Source organism: Sarcophilus harrisii, chromosome 6, assembly GCF_902635505.1.
Source record: "Sarcophilus harrisii chromosome 6, mSarHar1.11, whole genome shotgun sequence".
NCBI lineage: Eukaryota > Metazoa > Chordata > Mammalia > Dasyuromorphia > Dasyuridae > Sarcophilus > Sarcophilus harrisii.
In genome coordinates, this window is record NC_045431.1 from 209289969 (window position 1) to 209316084 (window position 26116).

The 26116-nt window shown below is 36.3% G+C and overlaps 1 long non-coding RNA gene and 2 pseudogenes across 1 annotated transcript in view; 1 reads left to right on the forward strand and 2 right to left on the reverse strand.

Annotated features, from left to right (window-relative positions):
- The window catches only part of LOC116419810, a 197116-nt gene extending 184435 nt beyond the window's left edge, over positions 1-12681 (reverse strand). Inside the window, exon 1 of the long non-coding RNA XR_004230113.1 lies at positions 12552-12681. This is a non-coding gene — a long non-coding RNA (uncharacterized LOC116419810). The remainder of the gene's footprint in view (positions 1-12551) is intronic.
- An 88-nt stretch (positions 12682-12769) lies between these two features.
- LOC100929862 lies at positions 12770-14386 on the forward strand (annotated as a pseudogene).
- Positions 14387-21354: 6968 nt separating this feature from the next.
- On the reverse strand, positions 21355-22102 carry LOC100930124 (annotated as a pseudogene).
- Positions 22103-26116: the final 4014 nt, after the last annotated feature.

Below are 26116 nucleotides of genomic sequence, written 5' to 3' on the forward strand. Positions count from 1 at the left end.
AAAGGAGGTTATCCAAATCTTACAGCGGCTGAATGGAAAACAAAACAAAAGCAAAAAACTTGAAGGAATTCAGAAAAAGAAACAAAGAAACTGGAATATCTCTCACCCTCTCCCCTTCTTCCCTTTCTCTCCCCTCCTCCTTTGCTCTTCTCTTTTTCTCTCTCCCTATTCTCTATTCTAGAGGGATCTTGAAGGATTTTAAGGGGTTTAGGAACAGTTTCTGTCTAACTGTTAAGGCACCAGTAACTAATGCTCTAACCACGTTTGACTACTCAATATAAAGTTCTTTTTTCTTCAGAGATATAGCAAGAACAAATGTACTAACACTTCCTTCAGTACCTCCAGTATCGTACTCTGGCATATGTCTCTCTCTATATCAGCTCCATCTCTGGGGGCAAAGGTTTAAGGATTAGCTATCTTCCTACATAGCACTGGTCCCATCAAATTTGGGTCTAGAGGTAATACTGGCCTGCAAGTGACAGTAGACCAATAAAATGACCCTGTCATAGAAAGATAGTCCCGAGTTATATTTGTGGGGAGAGAGAGAAAGGAGGGGGAAGAAAAGGGGGAAAATAAGGGGAGAAGAAGAAAGGAGAGAAGAAGAAAAGGGGAGAAGAATTAAAAAAGGGGGGAAGAAAGAATCTCTTTGATTCTGGGCCCAGTCCATCTGGGCTCTTCTCACATGTAGACACCATCTCTGCTCAGGTCTTAGTCTTCATCTCCACTGTTGCTCTGCTCATGTGCAACCTGTAAATGATAATTGCTGCAAGCTATTCCTGCATTCCGCTCTTCAATGATTCTGAATAGAGCTGAATTCTCAGTTTCTCCTCATCATTTCAGTTTAATTAGGCAAATCCCTTTCAAATCCACTGGATAGAACACAAAAATACTTAAAATATTATCTTGAGTAACCTCTGGCGTCTCTAGTGTTTCTGCCCTTTTTTATCTCATAGTCATGCCTTTGGGACAGAGCTATATAAATAAAAAACTGGATGACTGTTAGTTTGTAAAGTTTTAATGGAAAACCTTTCTCAAATACAGATTGGACTAGATGGCCTCTAAGGTCCTTTTCAACACAGAGATTTAGCAAATGTATAATGATAGCAGTTAATAATAACAACTAGCATTTACATAGCACTTTAGGGGTTAGCTTTACAAATATTACCTTGTTTTATCTTCACAAAAGCCTTATGAAGTACAGGCTATTATTATCCCAATTTTACAGATAAGGAAACAAAAGCAGGGAAAGCTCTTATGTGAAGGCATCTAGTAAGCATTTTGAACTTGGCTCTAACTGCTTATAGGCCCATCACTATCCACTAGGCAACCAAACTGCCTATTAAATTCACTCTGCTCAGTTCCTAAAGTTCATTTGCCTATATGTTGAATATTCAGAGGTCGTTCAATGACAATGTGGTTGATTAAGGATTTGTCTTTTTAGATCCTTTGCATAGATATAAAGAAATTGGCATAAACCATATTTTCTCCCCTTATGGGAATTGGAATTGAAGAAAACAGAAAACCACTAACAAATGTTTGTGCATACAATTGGGAATTAAAGGAATAAGAATATAGCTGGAGAACTACAGGCCAAAGAAACCTTTGTGAAAAGATATTGTAACTTACTGGTAGTATTGAAAATAAATGGTTATAGGGCCCTAGAATGTATAAATGACTAATCCCAGTGAATACAAAGTCTTTTCTCCCTCTCCATACTTCACTTGAGCTCATCAGCTCCTGGGAATTTAATTACCATCATGAATTTTGAATCTATTTATCCTGTCTCAGCCTCTCTTCTGACCCCCAAATTTCACATCTCTACCTACCTTTCTGATATTTTGATCTGAATGTCTAGCAGATTTCAAAGTCAGCATGTCCAAAATAGAACTCATTATGTATCCCCCTAAACACTTCCCCCCCTCCTCCCAGCTTCCCAATCATTGTACAGGTCAGATCAGAGTCCTCAGTTCAAAAGGGTCTCACCCAGGCTTTTCACTTTCACCTTTGAGACATCTCTCCAATGTACTCCCTTTCTCTCTTCTGACTGCCATCATCCCAGTGCAGACCCTCATCACCTCATGCCCAGAATGCTGCCAGAGCCTACTAGTGCACCTGCAGGTTCATCTCCCCCCTCCACTCCATCTTCCAGCCTCAAAGTGATGATCCTAAAATGCAGGTCCAAGCATGGCCCCCTCCCCATCCTCTCAATAAAATCCAATGGCTCCATGTGGCCTTTAGAATCAAATACAAAATCCTTTGTTTATTGTTCAATGCCCTTCATTAGGTAGCCCCATAACCCCCTCCCTAACTTGCCATTTTTATACCCTATTTCTCATCAGGCATTCCTCCATCTAGGGACCCAAGTCTCCTGGCTGTTCCATAAACAAGACACTCCATTTCTCAGCTCCTGGGTTTTCTCTGGTTGTTCCCCCATTCCTAAAAGGCTCTCTTTCCTCATCTCCGCCTTCTGGCTTCCCCATCTTCCTTTAAATCCCAAATAAAATCCCTTCTTCTACAAGAAGGCTTTTCAGTTTTTCTTAATTCTAGTGCCTTCCCTCTGTTACTTCTTTTTTTCCTATCTGTTTGCTTGTTGTGAGCTTCTTGAGACAGGGACTGTGTCGCTTCTTTTTATATCCGCAGCACATAGCACTGCACCTGCACCCAGTTTTCTGACTGACCAATAGGGAATTCTATCTTCCAAGTTTGGAATTTGGGACACAAAGTTTTGTGACATGGCTACATTAGCAGGCAAATTCCTTGAGGACCGGGATATCTTGCTTTTTTTTTTTTTTTCACAATCCTAGTATTTAGCATTGTATTTGTATCTCCAGAGGCAGATAGGTCATACTGTGAACAAAGCGCGGGACATTCTGACACCTGCTGTGTGACTCCTTAAATAAATTAACCAATCTCTGTCTCTATCAATTGTTCTCCATCAGTTAAAAAAAGAGGTCGTAAAGATAGAATGAGTTAATGTTTACAAAGAGCTAGATATTGTACTAATAGATAACCTAGTATCTATATCTTTGTTTCCATTTATCTCTTTTTCTCCCATGGATCCTCTCCCCTCCCCCCTTTCCCCTTTTCTCTATCCCTTCCCTGTCCCTCTCTTCTTTTTTCCCTCTCCCTATCCCTCTCCCACTCTCCCGCTCCCCCTCTCCTCTTTCCCTCTCCCTATTCCCTCCTCTTTCCCTCTTCCCTCCTCTTTCCTTCTCCCTCTCCTCCTCTTTCCCTTCCCTTTCCTCCTGTTTCCCTTTCCCTCTCCATCTCTCCTTCTCTTTCCCTCTCCATCTCTCCTTCTCTTTCCCTCTCCATCTGTCCTCCTCCTTCCCTCTCCCTTTCCTCCCTCTTTCCCTCTCCATCTCCTCCTCTTTCCCTCCATCTCCCTCCTTTCCCTCTCCCTCTTCCCCTCTTTCCCTTTCCCTCTCCCTTTCTTTCCCTCTCCCTCTCCCCCTCTTTCCCTCTCTATCTCTCCTCCTCTTTCCCTTTCCCTCTCCCTCTCCCCCTCTCCCTTTTTTCCACCCCTTCTCCCTCTCCTAATTAAGTAAAAACAAAATGGGTAGCACCTAATGAACAACAAATCTTAACTGGGTTAAATGGAAGAATATATAGCTTCTGAGCACAAAGGCATGACCATTGTTCTGTTTAATGTCAGTAGGCCAGAATACAGTAGACAGCTTGGTGTGTAAAAAGGTATATTCAAATCTTTCTAGGGTGAGTAATTAGAACTTTGCCTCCAGTGCTGAATTTAAAGGATAAATGAATTTACAGGGTATTGTCAACATTTGCCATTCCCTGGAAACTGAGAAACAATAGCCTTTAGTACCTAGTTAGTAAAAATAATTAGTTAAACCAGGAAGCTATAAACCATTCTGCAAGTATCTCCCTTCCTCCATCCCTACCCTCATCTACCTGCTCTCCAGCATTAATTATGCCCAATAGCATTGGGGTTTCTTTCTTCCATCAATGTTTTGGGTTCACATTTTCCAACTGAGGGAGTAAACCCTACTGGGCAATTTGCCTTGGGCCTGTTTTCTGCTACTTGCCTCGGGGTACAAAAATCCTGAATGTGGCTTTGAATACAATAAAATACAGTAAAAGCACAGCTCTCTGGATTGCGTTTACGGGCCAATTGTTGTGTACTTGATCTTAATAATAACCATACTTAATCAATTTCCATTTTCTATAAAAGAGACCTCCATGTTGAATATGCTAATACCCAAAGGAATGGATGAAAAGGTTCCATTGAGCCTTATAAAACCATTGCAAAATTAAGCATGGAATCTGCCATGGCAAGCATGGAATCATCAAAGGCAAGCTAGACTAAGCTGCTATTGTTATCTACTATTATTGCTGTTATTATTACCATAGTTTATAGGACCACAGATTTAGTGTTGGAATTGACCTCAGATTAGGAAAATACTTTCCTTGAAAATACTTTCTTGCATGCTTGAGATAGCAAGTAGCTGGGATATGAAACCAGGTCCTTTGACTCCAGAGCCACAGTCTACCTCCCTGGGAAGAAAGACACCTTTTAATCATCACAAAGAATGCTCCAGAATGCATAGAAGTTTGAGTTTCCCCAGGAAAGACAAAGGTCTTACCTTACTTAAGAAAATTAGAGTTAGAGAAGATAGATGTGTTTAAACAAACATGGGGATAAAAACCAGGCACATAACTTAGATGAGTCTGGACTAATAAAGGAGATTAAAGATTGCATTTTGGAAGGAAAAATTGGCAAAACTGGAGGAAATATGAAGAATTATATTCCAGCCTAGTTCCCGGTTCCAAGTGACAAAAGGAACAGATCAAGGACAATTAGGGGCAATTTTAAAGGATTAATGTAGATTAAAGAAGATCAAAGGAGAATTAGGAAATAGATTCGGAAGATGTAGGCTCAAGCACTAAAAGAAAGTGTGGTAAATGCACCACTTAATGAGTTCACAAATTGATTTAAGTGTTTTAGTGGATGGGACTAATTGGTGAAGGGAAAGCAGACTGGTATAAGGTTGATGGCAGGGTGAATATAGCTGTTGATGTAGTTTTTCTGAGGTAAGGGAGGAGGAATCTGAGTGTGGCAAGTTAGTAGGAAGTGATGATTGTTCATTTAAAAATGACCAAAGACTTGGAGCTGAAGTATAAACAATCACTGGTAGTTTCAAAAAATAAGATTAGAAATCTGAACCATGATGAAGAGGGAAATCTCCAAAATAACTGTCTTATTTGAATGATGTTTATGCTTTTTACCATAGCTAAGTGAAAGCTATCTGTATTCCAAATGTAAACTGATCGTACTCCTACAGAAAGTAAAGAAAGACTCTCAAAGAATGCTCCTCTACTCTCCAGATTGCTGAGGAAAATGGAAAGGCCATAAAATAGATGTAAGTTTTCAATGGGGAAAGAGGGATATATAATGGAAAAGGAACTGCCTGAATCTTATCAAGATGGAGCATGGCAGATTTTTACAGAGTAAAGGGAAGAAAAAGGACACATACAGTTAGAGCTAAATCACAACTTTTGTTCTTCCTTAAGAAAAAAGAGAATGAGATCTTCTAAGGAGAACAAATCCGCTCTCATCTAGAGACCAAGAACAGAGTTAAGACCTTTCAAGAAAGAAAGTACTTCTAAGGGGTAGAGGAAGGAGATAATACTAATATAGTGCTAATTCCATGCTTAGGGATACTGTGATAGTGATTGGTCAACCTGATAACAAGAGAGTTCAGCTATATTCCTTGGGTATGTGTGCAAGGATAATAGAATACAGGGCAGTAGGTGGTTCAAAGGATAGAGCATGGACCCTGGAGTCAGGATATATGGAGGTCTCCAGCCTCAGACACTTATTAGCTGTGTGACCCAACACTTAAACCATGGTTGCCTCAAAAAAAAAATTTAAGAAAAGAAGTAAATAATAAGTAAATAATTATTTATGAATATAAATATAATATTTATAAGTAAATGTTATTTATAATAAATAATAAATGATAAATAAACAGATAAACAGATAAAAAAGAAATAAATAAAAATGTCCTTTTCAAAGAGCAACTGGAACAACTGAACAATAATGGATCATTATAGTTGTGGTAGATCACTGTTCTAGATGAGCCTGTATTCTCTCCTCTATATACCTTTTATATTAAAGCCCACGCTTAGCCTATACCACAATTTGGTATCTTCTGCCTGTCCTTCTTTTGATCAAAAGCATGAATTTCCAGTTAGACAATTGTAAAGTTATGCACAATCTTTTTTCTCCTCTGATCAAACAGTCATAGTCTCATTAACACCATACTCCATAACTGGATTTATACTCCCTCCCTTTCATCATTCTATTTCTTTTATAAACTTGAGATGCCAATATAGATTTTTTTAAAAAACGTTTTGTTCATTTTTCTTACATTACCTCCTTTTCTACTACCACCTCATATCCCTTGTAACAAATCATAAAAAGAGAAAAAACGCAATTCGGCAAAACTAATCAACCCTTGATTTAGTCTGACAATACATGATTTGGTCTATATTTATATAGTCATCCCACGCTACAAAGGGAAGGATGTTTATTTTTCATCATAGTAACTATAATTATGTCTAGTAATTAGGTAAATGAAAGCCAATGTTAAGATCCTTAGAGAGTAAGTTTCCTGAGAAAATTTAAACAATTTTTGTTACTATTTTTTCAATGTCCTAGAACATTGTGAGGCACTTAGTAGGTGCTTAATAAACACTTGTTTACTGTATGATTGAAAGAGGTGGATAAAATCCTAGTCATTATGTAACTGATAGCAAGCTAAGTGAAAATCAGTGCAATTTCACTCAGAATGGATTCCTCTGTTGGGCTGCTGTGGGAAGTATGACTCTGATAAAGTGGAATATTATAGATTTGCAATTACAGGCAAGTGGATAGTGATTGGAAATGATTACCCGCTGGCAGAAAGACTACCAATCCAATGGCAAAGAGTAGTTAGATATTTTAAGTCATTTGATATGATACTTGGGTTGTTGAAAGGACTTGATATCGTTGAGTCTGAAAGACCCATAAGAGAAAAAACACTTTGGAGGCCAATGCAAATGCTATCTTGTTATGTGAATGATGTGACAGGGAAAAATGATCATCTAGTTGCTATTTCCAGTTAACAGATTAAAAAGTTTTTCAAACCACAGCATTTTAGATTTTCCTGATTCTTCCATGTAGTATACTTTCCCTCACTTTCCCTCCCTATACTTTAATCTCCTATTTACCTAAAAATTACAGGAACAATATCTGCTCAAGTGACCTCTTATAACCAACTAAAAAAGTCTTTTTTTTTTTTTTGAGGACCTTCTCTGTGCCTGGGATTTTGTTAGACTCATGCAACAGGAAAATAGAAGGCAATGTCTCTTCTAAATAGTCCAAGAGTTTCTTTTCTCTAATCTACTAAATGCCCACTAAGCAGAAGGCACCATGCTAGCATCAGAAGGGGACTTCATGGAATACACCACCTCAATTAAAAGTAAATATATTTGTCATTACAAAGAGCACCAGGCCTGAAGTCAAGAAGACTCATTTTCATGAATTCAAATCTGGTCACAAACACTAAGTGGGTATGTAAACCTAGGCAAGTCTGTTTGCATCAGTTTTCTCATCTGCACAATGAACTGGAGAAGGAAATAGCAAATTAGTCTGCCAGGAGAATTCCAAATAAAGTCATAGAGTATCACATGTGACTGAAAAACACTGAACATCTCTTTTAAAGAAGAATCTTTCCTTTTCTTGCATCTACCAAAGGTGCTGAGTGAGTAACTGGGGTGCATCTTGGAGAAGTCATACAAAACTGAGACGATACCAAGGTTCTAGCAGCAGCTAAGCAGAAGGTGTGAGGACCTTGTACAGCCAATAAAAGGAGAAAGAGAAGGTAGGGCTGGCCTATCCCAGGGGGCCATTGGGCCTACAGACATCTCAGATGAGAAGACATGAGCAAATGTCCCTAGGTGTACCCACCTCCTCAAGAACTGAGAGAAGTTCTCTAAAAAGGAGCACTCTTTCCTCAGCTTTCTCTCCTATTGCCTATTTGTCATTGGTTTAGGTAATATAATTTTGCTTTGGTTAAAAAAAAAGTTTCTGGTGATCCAAATTGCCTCAACCAGAGATTCCAGGGATTATCTAAAGAAATAAAGTTTACAAAGAATTAAAATATAAGGACTTTTCCTTACTAGGAGCATAGAGTAATACTGATTGAAACCCCAACTTTTTATGTAAAATAAACTCCTGAAAGCAGAAAGTATTGAGAGGGAGGAGGGTTAGGGATGACACATGAAATTGTCATTGTTCTTAGGTTTAAAATGAGCTAATGATTTTAAAAGTGATGGAATGGGTCCCAGCTAGGGCCTCTGTTTTTATTAGGGGTAGGGGAAGAAAAACAAGTTGCTGTTGTCCATCAGGGCAGGAGCAGGGGGTTTGGGGACATGCTTTAAACACATAACCAGGTGCAAGGAGCTCTTGAACTAGTGGGCAGGATGCCGGCAAGCTTGGGTCCTAGCAGCTGAATCAGAGAGAAGTACTACAGGGGAACTCTCCCAATGTTCTCCTCCAAACAACTTTAAAATAACACCTAATATCGGATTTTATCAGAACTAGCAAAAGTCAAACCTAAGACAACAGAGGGGATCAGGAGAGGTGGGACAATGGGGGGAAAGGCTGGCCCAGATCATACAATTATAACTGGTGATAGGGACAGCAGCAGCAGCTTTAGGACTTCTCAGTCCAGAGAAAGTAAGGGGATATCTGGTCACAAAGAATTATAGGGTACCCCTGTTCCAGCACTAGTTTCAGGACATGATGTTTTTAGTACCTCCCTTGTTACTACCACTTCTGACTCACAGTTCCAGGGTAGAAGAGGAGGCCTTCTAGTTGCATGCAAGGAAGAAGAAGTTCTGATGTGCAATAGCATCTGGTCACAAAGAGATTATGGAGTATCCTAAGGTAACCCTAGTTCCAAGACAGAATGCTGTTTGATTACTTCATTACTCCAAGGTAGAGAAGATAGGGTAGAAAAGACAGTTTTTTGTTGCAAAGGAAAAAGAGTCTTGAGGTGCAATGGCATTTAGAGGAAGGGTCCTTCCTGGGTAAGGACCAGAGGGCAGGAGAGCAATGAACATATCTTTTCTTAAATCACACTACCATGGAAGCATTGAACACTTCCAAACTCACAGACCCAGCTATGAAAAAAAGCCTAAGGCCCTCTTTCTCCCCCACCAAGGGAGTAGAGCCCAAAGACAAGAAATAGGGTGGAGGAAAATAAGAAAAATTAGCAATGACAATAATAATTATTTTTTAAAACTAACCATAAAAAAGCTATTATGGTGACAAAAAAAGAACAAGACACCATCTCAGAAAACACTGATATCAAAACAGCTATAGCAAAGCATGAAAGAAAAACACATATTGGATATAAAAATCAACAAATATTCCTAGAAAAGCTTAAATGATTTACAAATTAAAATAATCTTATAAAATAAGATTACTAGAGGGGAAATCGGGAAAATAAATAAAGCAAGAAAGCTATAAAATGATAATTAATAGTCTGGCAAAATAAGCAGAAAAAATACTGAAGAAAATAATGCCTTAAAAACATAAGCAGACAAAAGGTAAAAAAGGTAGAAAATTTCACTGAAGAAAAGAACCCTTTTTAAAGCCAAAAAAGTTCAAATGGGGAAAAGATGCTTAACATAAGAAAATAACTCCTTAAAAATTAGAATCAGAAAAAATGGAATGTAGACTCTGGGAGACATTAAGAAACAATAAAACAATTATAAAAAAATTAAATTAAATTAAATTTTAAAAAAAGAAACAATAAAACAGTGAGAAGAATGAAAAAAGGAACAGCAGGGAAAATGATCCAGAAAATTGATTGAAGAGAGATGATTTTAAGATTTATTGGACTTCATATAAAAGTCATGGTTACACAAAAGAGGCATATTTCAAGAAATTACAAAGGAAAACTCTCAATGTCCTAAAAGCAGAAGGTGAAATAGAAACTGTCAATCACCTTCTGAGATTCCAAAATGAAAACTCCCAAATTCCAGATTTCATAAGTGCCAAATAGACAAAAACCATTCAAATGCCATAAAGCCAGTGTGACAAAATTTAGAAGCCAGCATAGTAGAGGAGGAAAGGATTAGGAAAATGATATTCCAGAAGACAAAGGAGTTAAGATTATAACTAAGAATAATCTATTAAGCAAAGTTGAGTATAAACTTTCAAGGAGAAAAATGAATATTTAATGAAATATTCAAGGATTCCCTTATGAAAAAAGAAAAACAGATGAACAAAAAAATCCAAATTTCAAGAAAAGCATAAAAAATAAACATAAAAAAACCATAAAGGACTAAATAAAGTTAAACTATTTACATTCCAATACAAGGAGATAATACATATAACTCCTCAGACCTTTATCATTATACATTAGAAGGAATGTGTATAGAGGACAAGCGCGTGTTAAAGTTTATTATGTCAAGATGATCTTTAAAAAATGGAGGTCAGGAAGAGAGATGTACTGCAAGAAGGGGGAAGTTTGAGGAAGAATAGGGAAAATTATTTCACATAAAAGAGCCATGATGGGAAGAGATTTTAGAGTAGAGGGGGCGCATTGCAGAAGGGGGAGGAAGTAAGCAATACTTAAACTCTACTCTCACCTGAACTGGTTTAATGACAAATTGAATACACGCATACACACATACATGGGTATAGAAATCTATCTTATACAATAGGGAAGTAAAAAGAAAAGAGTATAAAAAGAAGGACAGATGAATAGAGGCAGTAATAAGAAGCAAAATAGACTTCTGAGGAGTGGCAGGGTAAAAAGAGAAAACAGACAAGAAAATAGTTTGGAGGGAAAGCTAATAATCATAATTGTGCTGTGCATACCCTTTGATCCAGCAGTGTTACTACTGGGCTTATATCCCAAAGAGATACTAAAGAAGGGAAAGGGACCTGTATGTGCACGAATGTTTGTGGCAGCCCTTTTTGTAGTGGCTAGAAACTGGAAACTGAGTGGATGCCCATCAGTTGGAGAACGGCTGAATAAATTGTGGTATATGAATATTATGGAATATTACTGTTCTGTAAGAAATGACCAACAGGATGATTTCAGAAAGGCCTGGAGAGACTTACACGAACTGATGCTGAGTGAAATGAGCAGGACCAGGAGATCATTATATACTTCAACAACAATACTATATGATGATCAAGTCTGATGGACCTGGCCATCCTCAGCAATGAGATCAACCAAATCATTTCCAATGGAGCAGTAATGAACTGAACCAGTTACGCCCAGCGAAAGAACTCTGTGAGATGACTATGAACCATTACATTGAATTCCCAATCCCTATATTTTTGTCCACCTGCATTTTGGATTTCCTTCACAGGCTAATAGTACACTATTTCAGAGTCCAATTCTTTTTGTACAGCAAAATAACGGTTTGGTCATGTATACTTATTGTGTATCTAATTTATATTTTAATATATTTAACATCTACTGGTCATCCTGCCATCTGGGGGAGGAGGCGGGGGGAAGGAGGGGAAAAATTGGAACAAGAGGTTTGGCGATTCTCAATGCTGTAAAGTTACCCATACATATAACCTGTAAATAAAAGGCTATTAAATTAAAAAAAAAAAGATTTATAAATTAAAAAAAAAAGTAATCATAATTGTGAATGAGATAAATTCACCCATAAAACAGAAGCAGGTAGCAGAATGGATTAAAAACCAGATTTCAACACCCTTGAAACAGAGACATAAGCAGAGTTAGAATAAAGGGTTGGAGCAAGAATCTATTATATTTCAGTTGAAGTTGAAAAATAAAAAAGGGAGGAGCAGTCATCATTTATCTGCGATAAAACAAAAACAAAACCAGGCCTAATTAAAAGAGAAATTCAGGAAAAGTGCATTTTGCTTAAAAGTACACTAAACTTTAACTGTGGGTTGAGACGCCACATAGGAGTCTCATAAATGAACGTGAGGATCACAAGATTTGAATAAGTCTTGACTTAATAAGTCTTTGACTTATTATCACTAAATATTTGATTTATTACTTGGGTTCAGGTAAAAATTTCTCAAATAAAAAGGGGTCATGAGTGAGAAAAGTTTAAGAAGCCCTGCTGCAGACAATGCAGTAATATATGTGTGTGTGTGTGTGTGTGTGTGTGTACAACGCAGTAATATATATGTGTGTGTGTGTGTATTTATATCTATATACACACATATATATATACATATACATATATATGTGTGTATATAGATATATATACACATATACAAATATATATATCTTAAATTTTTACTTTAACTCAGTAATATTAACACTAACATGCACGAAATGCCGCAGCAACCAAATTCTTAAAGGAAAAGATAAATGTTACAAGAAAGAATAAACAGTGTATCTCCTTTAGACCTTGCCTTTTCCCTCTCAGAATTGGATAAATACAATCGGGGGGGAGGGAGGATTAAGAAGTTAGAGAGCCAAACAGGATCACAGAAGAGTTACGCGGGGTATACTGAACGGGACTAGAAAGGGATGTACCTTCTTCCTCAGGCGCACACGCCACCGTCCCGCTAAATGACCCGGAGCAGAGCTCTCTGCAGCCCGGGCGGAATCAGAGACACTCTGGCCTCCTCCACACCTAGGCCCACACTGGGGATGGGTGGGGAGCAAGACGTGGCAGGAGGAGAAAAGTGACTCACAATGGCCCTCTGTGGGAAGCAAGCGCTCACTGACTGACAGGCAGAGGACCACTCTGCACCTTGCCGGGCCGCCCTTCTCTTCCCTAGTGTCCCTTTGCCCCGCCCTCTTTCCCCTCCCCCACCTTTTCCTCCCTTCCCCCTACCCTCCCCCACACACCTCCAGGTTCTCCCAGAGTCCTGCCCCTCCCTTGGCCCAAGCGCAATTGGGCAGGTGGGTCAGTGGTCCCTCCAGGCACAGAGGGGCCAGCTGATTTGAGATGAAGAGCTGATTTACTAAATCTTCCTGTTTCCCTGCCTCCTTCCCCTCTCTCTCTTTTTTTTTTTTTTTTTTTTTCCCCTTGTCAGCCTTTGGGTATCAATCTTGTTTTTGGAAAAATTCTTTGCTAAGTATGTCTGAGTTCTGGCTTATATCAGTTCCTGGGGATAAAACCTGCCAACAAGCATGGGAGAAACTACAGGCAGCAACAACCAAAACTAATCTCTCCACTAATTCAAAGTTCAGCATTCCTGAATTAAAGATCGGCACGCTGGATGTTTTAATCAGTTTATCAGACGAACTGGACAAACTGGATTCCTTTGCGGAAATAAATGTTAAGGAAATGTCTAAATATATGGCCGAAGTTCTAGAGGATAGCGAAGATAAAGCTGGAGAAATCCTATTGGTGGATGGACTCGACTTAGTGACGTATCTAACAAGGTTCCAATGGAATATGGCCAAGTACCCAATCACGGAATCCCTGAAAAGTCTTGCCGAAATGATGGCCAAGGGAGCCAAACAAATTAGTAATGATTTCAGAGCCCGATCGTCTTCCTACAACGAACTGAAAGTAAATATTCAGAATTGGGAAAAAAAGAATGCAGGAAGTTTATTAACTAGAAGCCTAGTAGAAATTGTAAAGAAAGAGGACTTTGTCCTTGATTCAGAATATCTCATCACATTATTGGTAGTAGTTCCCAAGTCACATCATAATGACTGGGTTAAGCAATATGAAACACTAGTCGACATGGTAGTCCCAAGGTCTAGCCAGGTTATTTCAGAGGACCAAGATAATTACCTATGCAATGTTACTTTATTTAGAAAGGCAGTGACAGACTTCATAAAAAAAGCCAGAGAGAAGAAATTCGTTGTTCGGGATTTTCAGTATGATGAAGAACAGATAAAAGCAGACAAAGAAGAGGTGGCAAATATCTCCACTGACAGGAAGAATAAACTTGGACTATTAATTAGGTGGCTGAGAGTGAATTTCAGTGAAGCTTTCGTAATATGGATTCATGTGAAAGCATTAAGAGTTTTTGTTGAGTCTATTTTAAGATATGGATTGCCAATGAACTTCCAGGCAATACTACTTCAACCCAATAAGAAAAACATAAAGAAACTGAGAGAGGTACTGTATGATTTATACAAACATCTGGATGATAGTTCAGGAGCTATTATTGATTTTGCTACGGATGTTCAAGCCTATAAGCTCAATGACCAGGAATATTATCCCTATGTATTCTTCAAGGTTGATTGCAATCCAATACAATTAAAGTAAAAATGGTCCTCAGTACTGACAATTCTTAGTGTTGGTGTATGTGAACAGAAATGAGATGGAAGTATGCTTATATTTGTAAAACTCTATTAATTCAATCCTTGCTTCTTACTCATTTTCCATAGGTGAATTTTCCCTTTGTGGTCCATCTCTTGTAATTTTCTTTAAAAAAAAGAAAAAAGAATATATGTATTGTTGCTTTTTATTGCTTAGATGTGTAAATGTGTACTGGAAAAATCAGTATATAAACATTATATATATACATATATATGTATGCATACATATACATATATATGTGTGTGTATATATAGTTGTCTTCATTAATATGGTGGTATGCATTCAGTAAACTCATTACTGTTGTTTGCAAAGACTTTATTTAAAGAAAAAAGTATATTAATTTGTAATGGGCTGAGGCTTGAGTTGATGCACTGAGGTCCCAAGCACGTGAGGCTAAATAGTAATTGGACTACACTCTATTAATATATATGCTTGTATAAAGAATGGCCCCTGCCCACTCTCTGTGCAAGTCCTGATGTGTTGTATAGGAAATGACGATTTTGGTGGGTGGAGGCAGAGAGACAGGAAGAGCGGCTGGGAGAGATTGGGCCTGGGTTCTATGCTTGTAGCTGCTGGTCGTGTGGCTGCTGGTCTAGCTAGCTTCTTGACTCAGCTGCACACATTGCTATCGCCGATTCCCTTCCACCTCCGATCTTTCTTCACTGAGAATAAAGATTGACGATTTTCCCCTAACCTGAATTCCTGACTCTGGCTGATTTTAAAACGGTCTTCACATTAATTGTACCATTTTGTTCTTTGTAATCAGTAATTATCTGTGAAGTGATCATTGAATTGTGCTGGGTGCAAACTAGCTCTCTGGAGGACCTCCATATGGGTCTTAGTAGAGGAGTGATGAAGCAAGACTCACGTAAATAGTCAAAACATGTAGTCCATTTATTCCAAATTCTCTCACCCTTAAATACCCTAATACTCTTATATAAACCAAGCAACACTGTGCCTGAGGGACCACAAACAACTTCTATTCTACGTAGTTTGCCACCTGGTATCACTCTGCTTCAATCACAACACAGGTTATCACCACCCGACTTCTCAGGAAGGCCGAGAGCCCTTAGGGGAGATGGGGAACTGAACCAGACATCAGTCAGCAGGTTCCCTTTAGGCTGAAGGGTCTTATACCTCACCCAGAGTTCCCCCACTGTCTGCAGCTCTACAGAATTGTGATGTAAAAATAATAATATTCAGATAGATGTTTTCTGATTATTTCCACCCATTACCTGTGAGTGCTGTTAACACCCACAGATGAGAATAAAGTTACCTGCACAAAAGTATATTGTGGTAGACATGACTTCAAACTTTAGTCAGTTCAGGAACTAAGGTCACTACTACCTACGTACTACTGTACCACACTGCTATCTTCATTTACACGCACCAAGGGGCAGTCTGTCTTTCAGTTTGAGTTTGCTCTACACAAATTATCTTACTGTGTTAAATTGGCCTCAAGATGCAAATATGATGATGGAATTCATTTTTCAAAACATATGGGTGTTTATATATTTGGTCAACAAACTTTTGGTATTCTTAAAATGAAAGAGAACTAGATCTAATTATTAATAAAAATCTAACACAAATTTTAAAAAATGACTATTAGGGCATGAAATCTCACAAACAAATGCAGAAAAGCAGAAATATTAAATACAGCCTTTCCAGACTACAATGCAATAAATTACCTTCAGTAAAGAATCTTGGAAGCATATGCTAAAAATCAATTAGAAACTAAATAATTTAATCCTAAAAGAATGAATGGGTCAAAGAACAAATCATAGAAACTAATTTCACTAAAGAGAATCACAATAATGGGACAACATAACAAAATTTGTGGGATATAGCCAAAGCAGTTGTTAGAAAAAAATATGTGTGTGTGTGTGTGTGTGTGTAGAGAGAGACAGAGAGATAGAGAGAGACAGAGACATAGGGAGAGACAGAGATAGACATAGGGGAGGGGGGGGGGAGAGAGAGAGAGAAGATAGGAGAAAAGAGAGAGAAGATAAGTATGAAAAGGGGACAGGGAGAAGGGGAAAGAGAGAGGTGAAAAGAGTAATGAGAAGTGAATAGACGATTCACAAGATAACACAAGATTAGTGTAATGGGCTTGCAAATTTGAAAAATATAAAAATAAAAATTTCCAATTAAACACCAAAATGAAGATCCTGAAAATCAAAGAAAAAATCAATAAAACTGAAAGTTTTTAAAAAAAAAGCCATTAAGAGCAACTTTAAAATTTCTAATTTTTGCTATCTGAACTAGGGAGAGCAAAAACAGAGGTAGAAAACTGGACCAATTTTCCTCCTGACCACTGAAGCAAAAAGTTTAAAGGTACTGGTAAAGAAATTATAGCTATATATCACAAAGTTCAAAAAATATAATATTGCAATTTTTACAAATCAAGGAGTGCTGCTTCAGTCTTAGTATAGGAATATTTATAAGTATTTGTATTTGTAAAACTCTAGGATAAGTATAAGAATAATTGATCATGTCAATGACAGAAACAAAAATCATAATTATAATGATGCAGAAAAATCTTTTGACAAAATTTAACGTAGTCCTATTAAAAATACTAAAAAGTTTAGAGATAAATGGAGCTTTTCCTAAAATAAGTGTAGCTATCTAAATTAAGAATAAGTATTATGTCTAATGGGAATAAAATAGAAGCCTTACCAATAAGATCAGGGTTGAAGCAAGAATGTCCATTATCACCACTATTATTCATAGTAAAAAATGCTAGCAAGTGTAACAAAACAAGAAAAAAATGATGAAAGAATAAGAACAGGCAATAAGAACATAAAACTTCACTTTCCAGACAACATTATAAGTATAATTAGAATAATTATTAATAACAACATTAAGTATAATTAGAATATCCTGGAGAATCAACTAAACTAAGTAACAACTTAAGAAAAGCTGCAGAAGATAAAGTAAAATCTACATAATCAGCATTTCTATTTCCAACAAAACCCAACAGAAAGAGAGAGAAATTCCACTTAAAACAATAGCAGACAATATAATATGCTTGGGAATCTATCTGCCAAGATTAATTAAGGAACTATATGAACACAATTACAAAACACTTAAAGATAGATCTAAACAATTGGAAAGGTATTGATTCCTCATAGATAGGCTGAGCCAACATAATAAAATAACAATTATACCTAAATTAATGTACTTATTCAGTACCATAATAAACTATTAAAGAATTATTTTTTGAGACACACAAAAAATAATTGCAAAATGCATCAGAAAGAAGGCAAGGTTAAGAATATCAAGGGAATGAATTAAGAAAAATGGAAAAGAAGATGGTCTAGCAAACCTGGATTCCAAAATATATTACAAAGTTATAATCATCAAAACTACCTGGTACTGGCTAAGAAATATAGTGGTAGATCAGTGGAATATATTATAGAATGCATGGTACTAAATGGCCATAATAATCTATTACTTGACAACGACCAAAAAAAGTTAATATTTGGGAGCAAGATCTCATCATTTGACAAAAGATTTTGAGAAAACAAGAAAGCTATTTGGCAGAAACTAGGAAAACAACATTTCACACTGTTTACCAAGACAAGGTCAAAATTGTCACGATTTAGACATAAAGGGTGATATCATAAAGAAAATAGAGGTGTATAGAACACTTGTCTTTTAGATCTATAAAGGGAAAATGCATGACTTCAAGAGAAAAAGAAGATCACAGGAAACTAAAGGCATAATTTTGATTATATGAAATTTAAAATTTTTTTGAAGAAATTAAAGCCATTGCAGACAAAATCTTTAAAAATCAGGAAATTGGGGTGGATGGATAGAGGTAGAATCACAGCTAAGTTTCTCTGGAAAAGGCCTCATTTTTCAAATAAATAGAGAACTGAGTCAAATTTGTAAAAATAAGATATATTTCCCAATTGACAAATAATCAAAGAACACAAATAGTTTTCAAAAGAGGAAATCAAAGCTATCAAAACTCAAATGAAAATGTTTTAAATAATGGATTACAGAAATATATATTAAAATAACTCAGATACCAACAAGACAGAAAAGGACAGGTGCTGGGAAAAAATGAGAAAATTAATACACTCTTGATGGAACTGTGAATATGTCAAACCATTCTGATGAAGAATTTGGAACTACACTCAAAAGATTATAAAACTCTGCTTACCTCTTAACCCAGCAAAATCACTACCAGGCCTGTATCCCAAAGAGGTCAAGGGAAAATACAAGGTCTTATATGAACAAAAACGTTTATATTACCTCTTTTTGTGGTGGACAAGAATTGAACATTGGAATACCCATCAATTGGGAAACTGTGGTATATGATTGTGATGGAATATTATTATTCTATAAGAAATGCTGAGCAAGATGTTTTCAAAAAACCTTGGGAGGACTTATATGAACTGATGTGAATTGAAGTGAGCAGAACCAGAAGGATATTGTATGCTGTAACCACAATATCGTAACGATGATTAATTGTGAAAGAATTAGCTTCTCCCATCACTCTTAACAATTCAAGACATTTCTAAAAGACCCATGGTGAAAAATGCTATTTGCCTTTAGAAAGAGAATTGATGAATTCAGAGTGTAAAGTGAAGCATATATGTTTTTACTTCATATTTCTTCCTTTTTTGCAACATGGCTAACAAGAAAAGGTTTTTCATAATTTCATGATTTCATATTCATATTCATAACTATCATATTGTTACCTTCCCAATGTGTAGAAGAATAGATGGAATAAGGCAAAGAATTTGGAACTTAAAATGTAAAAATAAAAAATATGAAGAGAGTTCTGGGGGTGGTGGAACCAAGATAGTTGAATGAAACCAGTAACCTGCTCGAAGTCTCCCTATGTTAGGTATACAAGACAAAATAGTAAATGGCTATGGTAATCTACTATTTGGCAAATCTTCAAACTCGAGATTCTGGAATAAAAACTGATTATTTGAGAAAACTCCTGGGAAAACCAGAAAAGAGTGTGGCAAAAACTAGGCAAAAATAAACATCTCATGTCCTATACTAAGATTATGTTTAAATGGACACATAATTTAGACATAAAGGGCAATATCATAAGCAAATTAGGAGAGCAAGGAATTTTGTTAACTTCTCAGTTTTATTGAAAAGGTAAGAATTTATGACCAAACAAGAGATGGAGAGCATTGTAAAATGAAAAATATATAATTTTTATTATATTTAGAAATGTTTTACACAAACAAAACTGATACAACCAATATTAGAATCTAGGCAGAATACTGTAAAACAATTTTTTACAACCAGTGTTTCTGATAAAGGCATCATATACAGAAAATAAAGAAAACTGAGTTAAGTTTACTAGAATAAAAGCTATTCCCCAATTGATAAATGGTCAAAGGATATCAACAGGTAGTTTTCAGATAAAGAAATCAAAGCTATCTATAGTCAATCACTATTTGATTAGAGAAATGCAAATTAAAACAACTCTGAGGTACCACCTCATACTTATGAAATTGGCTAATATGGCTGAAAAGGAAAATAATAAATGTTAGAGAAGACTGAAACAATAATATGTTGTCCTTGGAATTGTAAACTAACCCAACCATCCTGGAGAGCAATTGAGAATTATTCCCAAAGACTTACAAAAGTGTGCTTACTCTTTGATCTAGTATTTCCACTTTTAAGCCTATATTCCAAAGAGATCGTAAGAAAGGGAAAAGGACCCATATGTATAAAAATATAGCAGGATGGAGTTTTTTGTTGTTACATTGTTTTTTGTTTTTGCTTTTGTTTGTTTTGGGTTGCTTTTTTGTTTATTTTCTGCTTTTTTTTTTATTCTTTGTATGGTTGCAAGGATTTGGGAATTGAGGGAATCCTTATCAACTGGGAAACAGTTAAATAAGTTGTGGTATATTAATGTAATGAAATACTACTGTGCTATTAGAAATAACAAGCAAATTTCAGAAAAACCTGAAAAGAGCGAAGTGAGCAGAACCAGAAGAACATTATACACTGGAATGGCAAGATTGTGCTATGACTGATTTACTTCTTCTCAGCAAGAGAATGAACCAAGACAATACAAAGGACTTCAAGAAAAATGCTATCCACATCTAGATAAAGAATTGATGAACTCTATATGCAGATAGAAACATTATTTTCATTGCTTTTTGGTTTTTCTCTCAAGGTTTTTTTTTCCATTTCGATCTGCTGCTTCTTTTACAATGTAACTAATGTGGAAATGTTTAACATGATTGTAGATATATAACCTGTATCTTGTTACTTGTCTTGGGGGGGAGAAAGGGGAGGGAAGGAGGGAGAAAAATTATGAAATTCTACAAAAAATCCTACAAAATCCTATAAAAATGTTGAAAATTATTTTTACATGCAATTAAAAAAAATTACTGTTAAATTGAGGGAAAAGGGATTTAACAATCAGCTCTATGAAAGACTCCAGGATCTTCTGTATACATCTCTTCTGTATGACATGCCGACTTCCTTGGATTAGAACATTTAGCATTTAATGTCTCTCGTGAACATCTTTCTTCATATATTAACGTGTCCTTTGTCAAGTTTATAGCATAGCACTTGGCACATGGAAACGGCCTGTGATTTCATTGACATGAGGAACTTCCATGCAAAAAAAAAAAAAAAATCCTACCAATGTGTGTTGGACCTTTCTCAAAGTAACAGTCATAGAAAATTATCTCTTACAATGATAGATTCATTTACCCAGGGCCATACAAACAATATATTCCAGAGCCAGGTTTTCCTGCCTTCCAGAGAAACTTTCTCTAATCTAATATATTATGTTGATGCCACATATGGGTGTCACAATAAATTTCTGTTGCATAAGTAATCAATCCCATTTTTAGTCCTTTATCCACTACTGGCCTTTCTAAGACAATGACCATGCTTATTCCTCTATTTGTTCCAAAAGTTCATTTTGCTTACAGGCTCACTCAGCTCCCATTGAGATCATCTGAACAGTACCAGTTAAGATGTGGCACTTTTCTGAGCTCATCTGAGCTCCTAGAGATAGTCAAATTTGCCAATATTATGTCTCTATGAGAAAGAGTGAGTTTAGTTCCCAATTACAGTTACAGTTGCCACTGGGATCTCCTCATGTGACTACTTTTGGCCAGCAATGACCATGATGTTAGGCTTCAGCAAGATCCTTTCCAGAAAAACATGGTGGTCACTCAAAGCTTTATAGCCAGAAATTTCTCAGTGACATACTGAGAACACTTCAGATCATGGTCTCCATCAGGAAGGATCTCTGGCTCCACAATGGGTACCATTCTGCTGGCAAATGCTGGCATATTGAGCCAATACACTGGTATTCTTCATGATGGCAAGTATTATACCCAATAATTCAATGCACAACACCCCTTGGCAAAGTCAGTCCCATCCTTCTTATACAAGGCACAGGGCTCCCTCAGCCCATCCAGACCTTGAATAGCAGTCTCACCATTGGTCCCTGTCAGGGGCATTACACGTTTGTCCATTTTGATGTCCATAATACCCCCCCTTTTTCTTTTATGACTTTGGGGAAGGAAAGGCCATCATTAGCTTTCTGGGAGAAAGTCTGATGGAAAGGGATAATCCCTCTAATATAGAATTTCATTCCATCATCAGTCAGAAATAATTGCCTATAGAGGTACCTATTTTCTTCCATGTTCTCAGTTCGAATAGACTACAGTCACTTTGCAATGCTACCAGTGGACTCATCTGCTGCCAAAATTCCCCTGCCCAGAGCAACAATTCAGTGAGCTACATAGGACAGTTCTTTCTTTTGCTCTGGTGTCAACGCTGGGTATTGGCAAGACATGTTTTCCTCGACTTTGTTGGTAGTTTCTGGCAGGAAAAAGATCTCTTATGGTCAGGAGCCAATCTTCTTAGCTTTCCAAATCTGAACATCTCCTATTAAATTCAGGAAGGGCTGTGGTCATTATCCTTGATGGCTTTTCCACTCCTTGTTTTAGTTTCTTTTTTTCATTTTCTTTTTTCTGTGCTTTCTCATCTTTTTAACTAACTCACTTTCTTCTCCAACTTGCTTTCTACTCTCTTGAATTGACTTGGCAGTACCCACACAATTACCCAATTGGTGCTGTTTAAAGCTAAAGAGGTCATATAGATAAAACAACCTGCCTAAATTCTGCCAGTCTCAGTTTCCTTATCTTTAAAGCAGAAAAAAATAACAGCAACTAAGTCACAAGGTCATTTTGAGAATCAAATAAGCTAACATAAGTAAAGCACTTTGCAAACCTTAAAGTGGTATATAAATGCTAGCTATTATTGTTAATACTACCTTTCAGTACAAAATATAGGCTATGCTATTACCACAAAATCCAAGGAAGTGTTCAGAGTTTTATTACATTGACATTTGGCATCTGAAATAAATGGGAATTGTAAAACTTTTCTTCATTTTTCATATGCTTTATGGTTATAATGGAAAGGGTCCTAGATTTGGAGTAAGGAATTTCAAATCCTGGTTCTGAGATTTACTAGCTGTGGAAATGACTTTAGCCAAACCATTATATCCTCTGAACCTCAATTTCTTCACTGGGAAGGTAGAAATAATAATTGGATTATTTATTATATAGAGCTCATCTAAGAAAAGTGCCTTGTTAGACACTGAAATGCTATACAGTGATAAAACTATTTTATTATTTAGTATATTGGCATCCAAGTCTTAGTATTCTATGGCATGAATAAAGATTCAATTCAATTTAATGCAATAAACATTTTAAAATTGTATAGTATGATTAAAATATCATGAAAGTACCAAGTCAAAAATGAAACAGTCCCTGCTTTCAACATTACATCCTACTGGAAATGGAAAGAAAGCAACAATTCCTTCCCAAATTCAATTATCAAAAGAGTCTTTCTCCTTTCTTAGTGACATTTACCAGGGAAATACCACTTTTTCCTAGTCAATGTGACATATGTCTTTACCCATTTATCTTTTACATATTTTTCTAGTTACATTCACATACTATTCATATATTTATCAAAATAAATGCACTCAACGAGTGCCCACTATTCTTTTTAAAAAAAAAAAAAAGGAGCAGGAAAGATTGAGTTCTGTTTAGTACAGAATGATCTTAGATAGCCATTAGTAGCTAGCAATTCCATGCATTATCACATTTATCAAATAGAAACGTAAATGGAAAATTCAGTCAATCTTAAGAAGGCATCTCTTTTTAAGGTGATGTCTTCTTCACTTAGGATATTTGGGTACAGTCTTCGAGGTTAGACCCAAATAAGGAAAGTAGGATTGGCTAAAATTCAATGAATTAATGCTGACTTAATGAAAAAATAGTATCTAATCCTTTTGTATAGGCTTTCTTGCCCACTCAACCTAAGTGTACTCAAAAAATGGATGGCTTCCTTTTAGCTCAGTGCTTTGTAAACTTGCCTTTGAAAAATCATGAAAGAAGGATGAATAGCCCAGACTGTGAGTTGCTTTTGCGTGTGCAGGCAGTGCTTAGTTGGAAAATGCCTCCATCCCAGGATAGACACACTTAGTAGATTATTGGTTTAAAAAAATAAACAAAACCCTTATTCATTTAATTTTCAAAGAGAGGCGGATGAAGAATATTTTTCCTATGGTGATGATTGTGTATTTATGAAAACAATCAGCTGTACTTATGGCAGTCCAGGTAGCATCCAAACCATGTGTGGTCTTGCAAGGATAAAAGCAAATGGCTTACCATGTAAAGGAATGAGAACTTATTATCGATTTACTATCCCTTTAATGACATCGATGGAGAGTGATAATGGATTGTACCGCTTGTAAAAGAAGTAAATAGCCATTTTTATATTACTTTCTTTCTTGCAAATTGGTTCCTAGCATTGAGAATAAAATATACAACTGTCTAATACCTTGAAGCACTAAACAAATTGCACCAAGGGAATGCAGTGAAGCACAGCAAAACATTTGCTGATATTTATAACTTCAGCTCAGCCAGAAAAAAAAATTAAGTACAGCATCCCTCCCCCTTCTATTTGCCTCCAAAATTTTGGTTTTTTACCCAGTTTGTGATGATTTCAGTGAGTTTGGAAATGTATTTGATTTTCTTTTTAAGTTCCTGGATCTGCTACACATTACTTATTTCTGAGCCCATATATTATGCTATTTCACCTAAATAGATGTTTGTTGATTTCTTTTCTCAAGGTGAAAAAATAAAAAGACAAATCTTATGAAAGGGAATTTTAATCATTTTCAACTAATCATTTCAACTGAAAAAAGTGTCTGAATCTTAGAAAGTCAACTGAAAAAGGATGTTGTCATATTTCTTTATATTTTCTGTTTTGAAAAGAATAAGCATTTTATTTAGCATCTTTATCTATTTTGTTTGTACTCTCACGGATGCTACTTTACCAAATTAGGAGCCTGTGATATAATCCTATTGGATTATATATATATCAAGTCCTGTTCTGTTGTGGAGCTCCCAGCCACATCCCTCCCAAGGTCTTGACCACTATCCTGTGTTCAATATTGATGGCTTAGAGTTAGAGAAAGCCTGAAGTGAATATTCTAGTTGTGAGTCAGATGATTTAAGAAACTAGATTAGTTGCTGTGTAGCAGATTCTCATCAGCACAAGCAAGTTTCCATTTTTATGATCACAATTAAAATGACCAAAATAGTTATGGTTAGATTTTTGAAGCTATTCCATCTCTAAACTAGAAAAATTGCTTCCTGACCCAGATCAAAACTTATCCACTTATGATAGATGGATAGTCCATTTGAATACTAATTATTAGAATCCATTGTGCAATCCACTCAGCTATCCCTACCTTACCATTCTGGGATAGGGGAGAGGGAGATAGAAAGGGGAGAAAAAGAAGAAGGTTAAGAGAAAGAAGGAGGGGTGAAGCAATGCAAAGCAAGAGAAAAGTGAAGCAGAAAGGCAAAAAGGACAAGCAGGAAAGAGGATCAGAAAGGGAAAATGGCATCCAGAAAGAAGAAATAGCCAACAAGTAAGAAAGATGAGGATGGAAAGGAGAAAACAATACAGAAAAGAGAGAAAGAGAAAGGCAGAATGAAGAAAGTAAGAAAGAGCAAAGGGGCGAAGGAAGAGAATGGGGAAAAGAATATTAAAATTATTTTTCTTCTTGTTTACATAATGGGAAAACTGAAGCTAATATGGAACAGTGGAGAGACAAAAATACTGAAAATGAAGAAAAGAAAAAAAAAAACACACTGGCATTTTATATTCCTAGTTATGGCAAGTAGAAAAATGTTCAGACAGAAATAGACTATTTCTGCATTCTGATTTTTACCTAATTCCCATGGGCTGTAATATCAATCATTAAGGAAAGAAGTGGTGCAATGGAAAGAACACAAGTGTGGGATGGAAGGAGAAGCAAAAAGTTGAGTTCTGATACTAACTCTGCCACTGACTTAACCAAATGACTTTCTTTTGCTCTGCCTTAGTGTCTCAGATGAGAGGAATTAGACTTGAAGGTCTATTATTCTGAAAATAAGAGACTGAAAAGAATCAATAGATTTTCCAAAAGTAATTGGCTTATTCTCAGGAAGACTAGTAGCTGAACCAGTGGTCAATATTATGCATTTTACATCGAGGGAAACAAGGGTACAGGAAATATTATCCTTGAACAGCAAGATAAGTGTTGACATGCTACAGAACTTATTCTCCATCATTGTACCTGGGAGCATGGGAACCCCATAGTACTCAGAGGGTGATTTTGAATGTCTCCCTTATCCTGTATGTGTGTATATAGGTCTGTATATATATAACATATATATATATATATATATATATATATACAGACAGATATACATATAAAATACATAGATATGCATATATACAGACA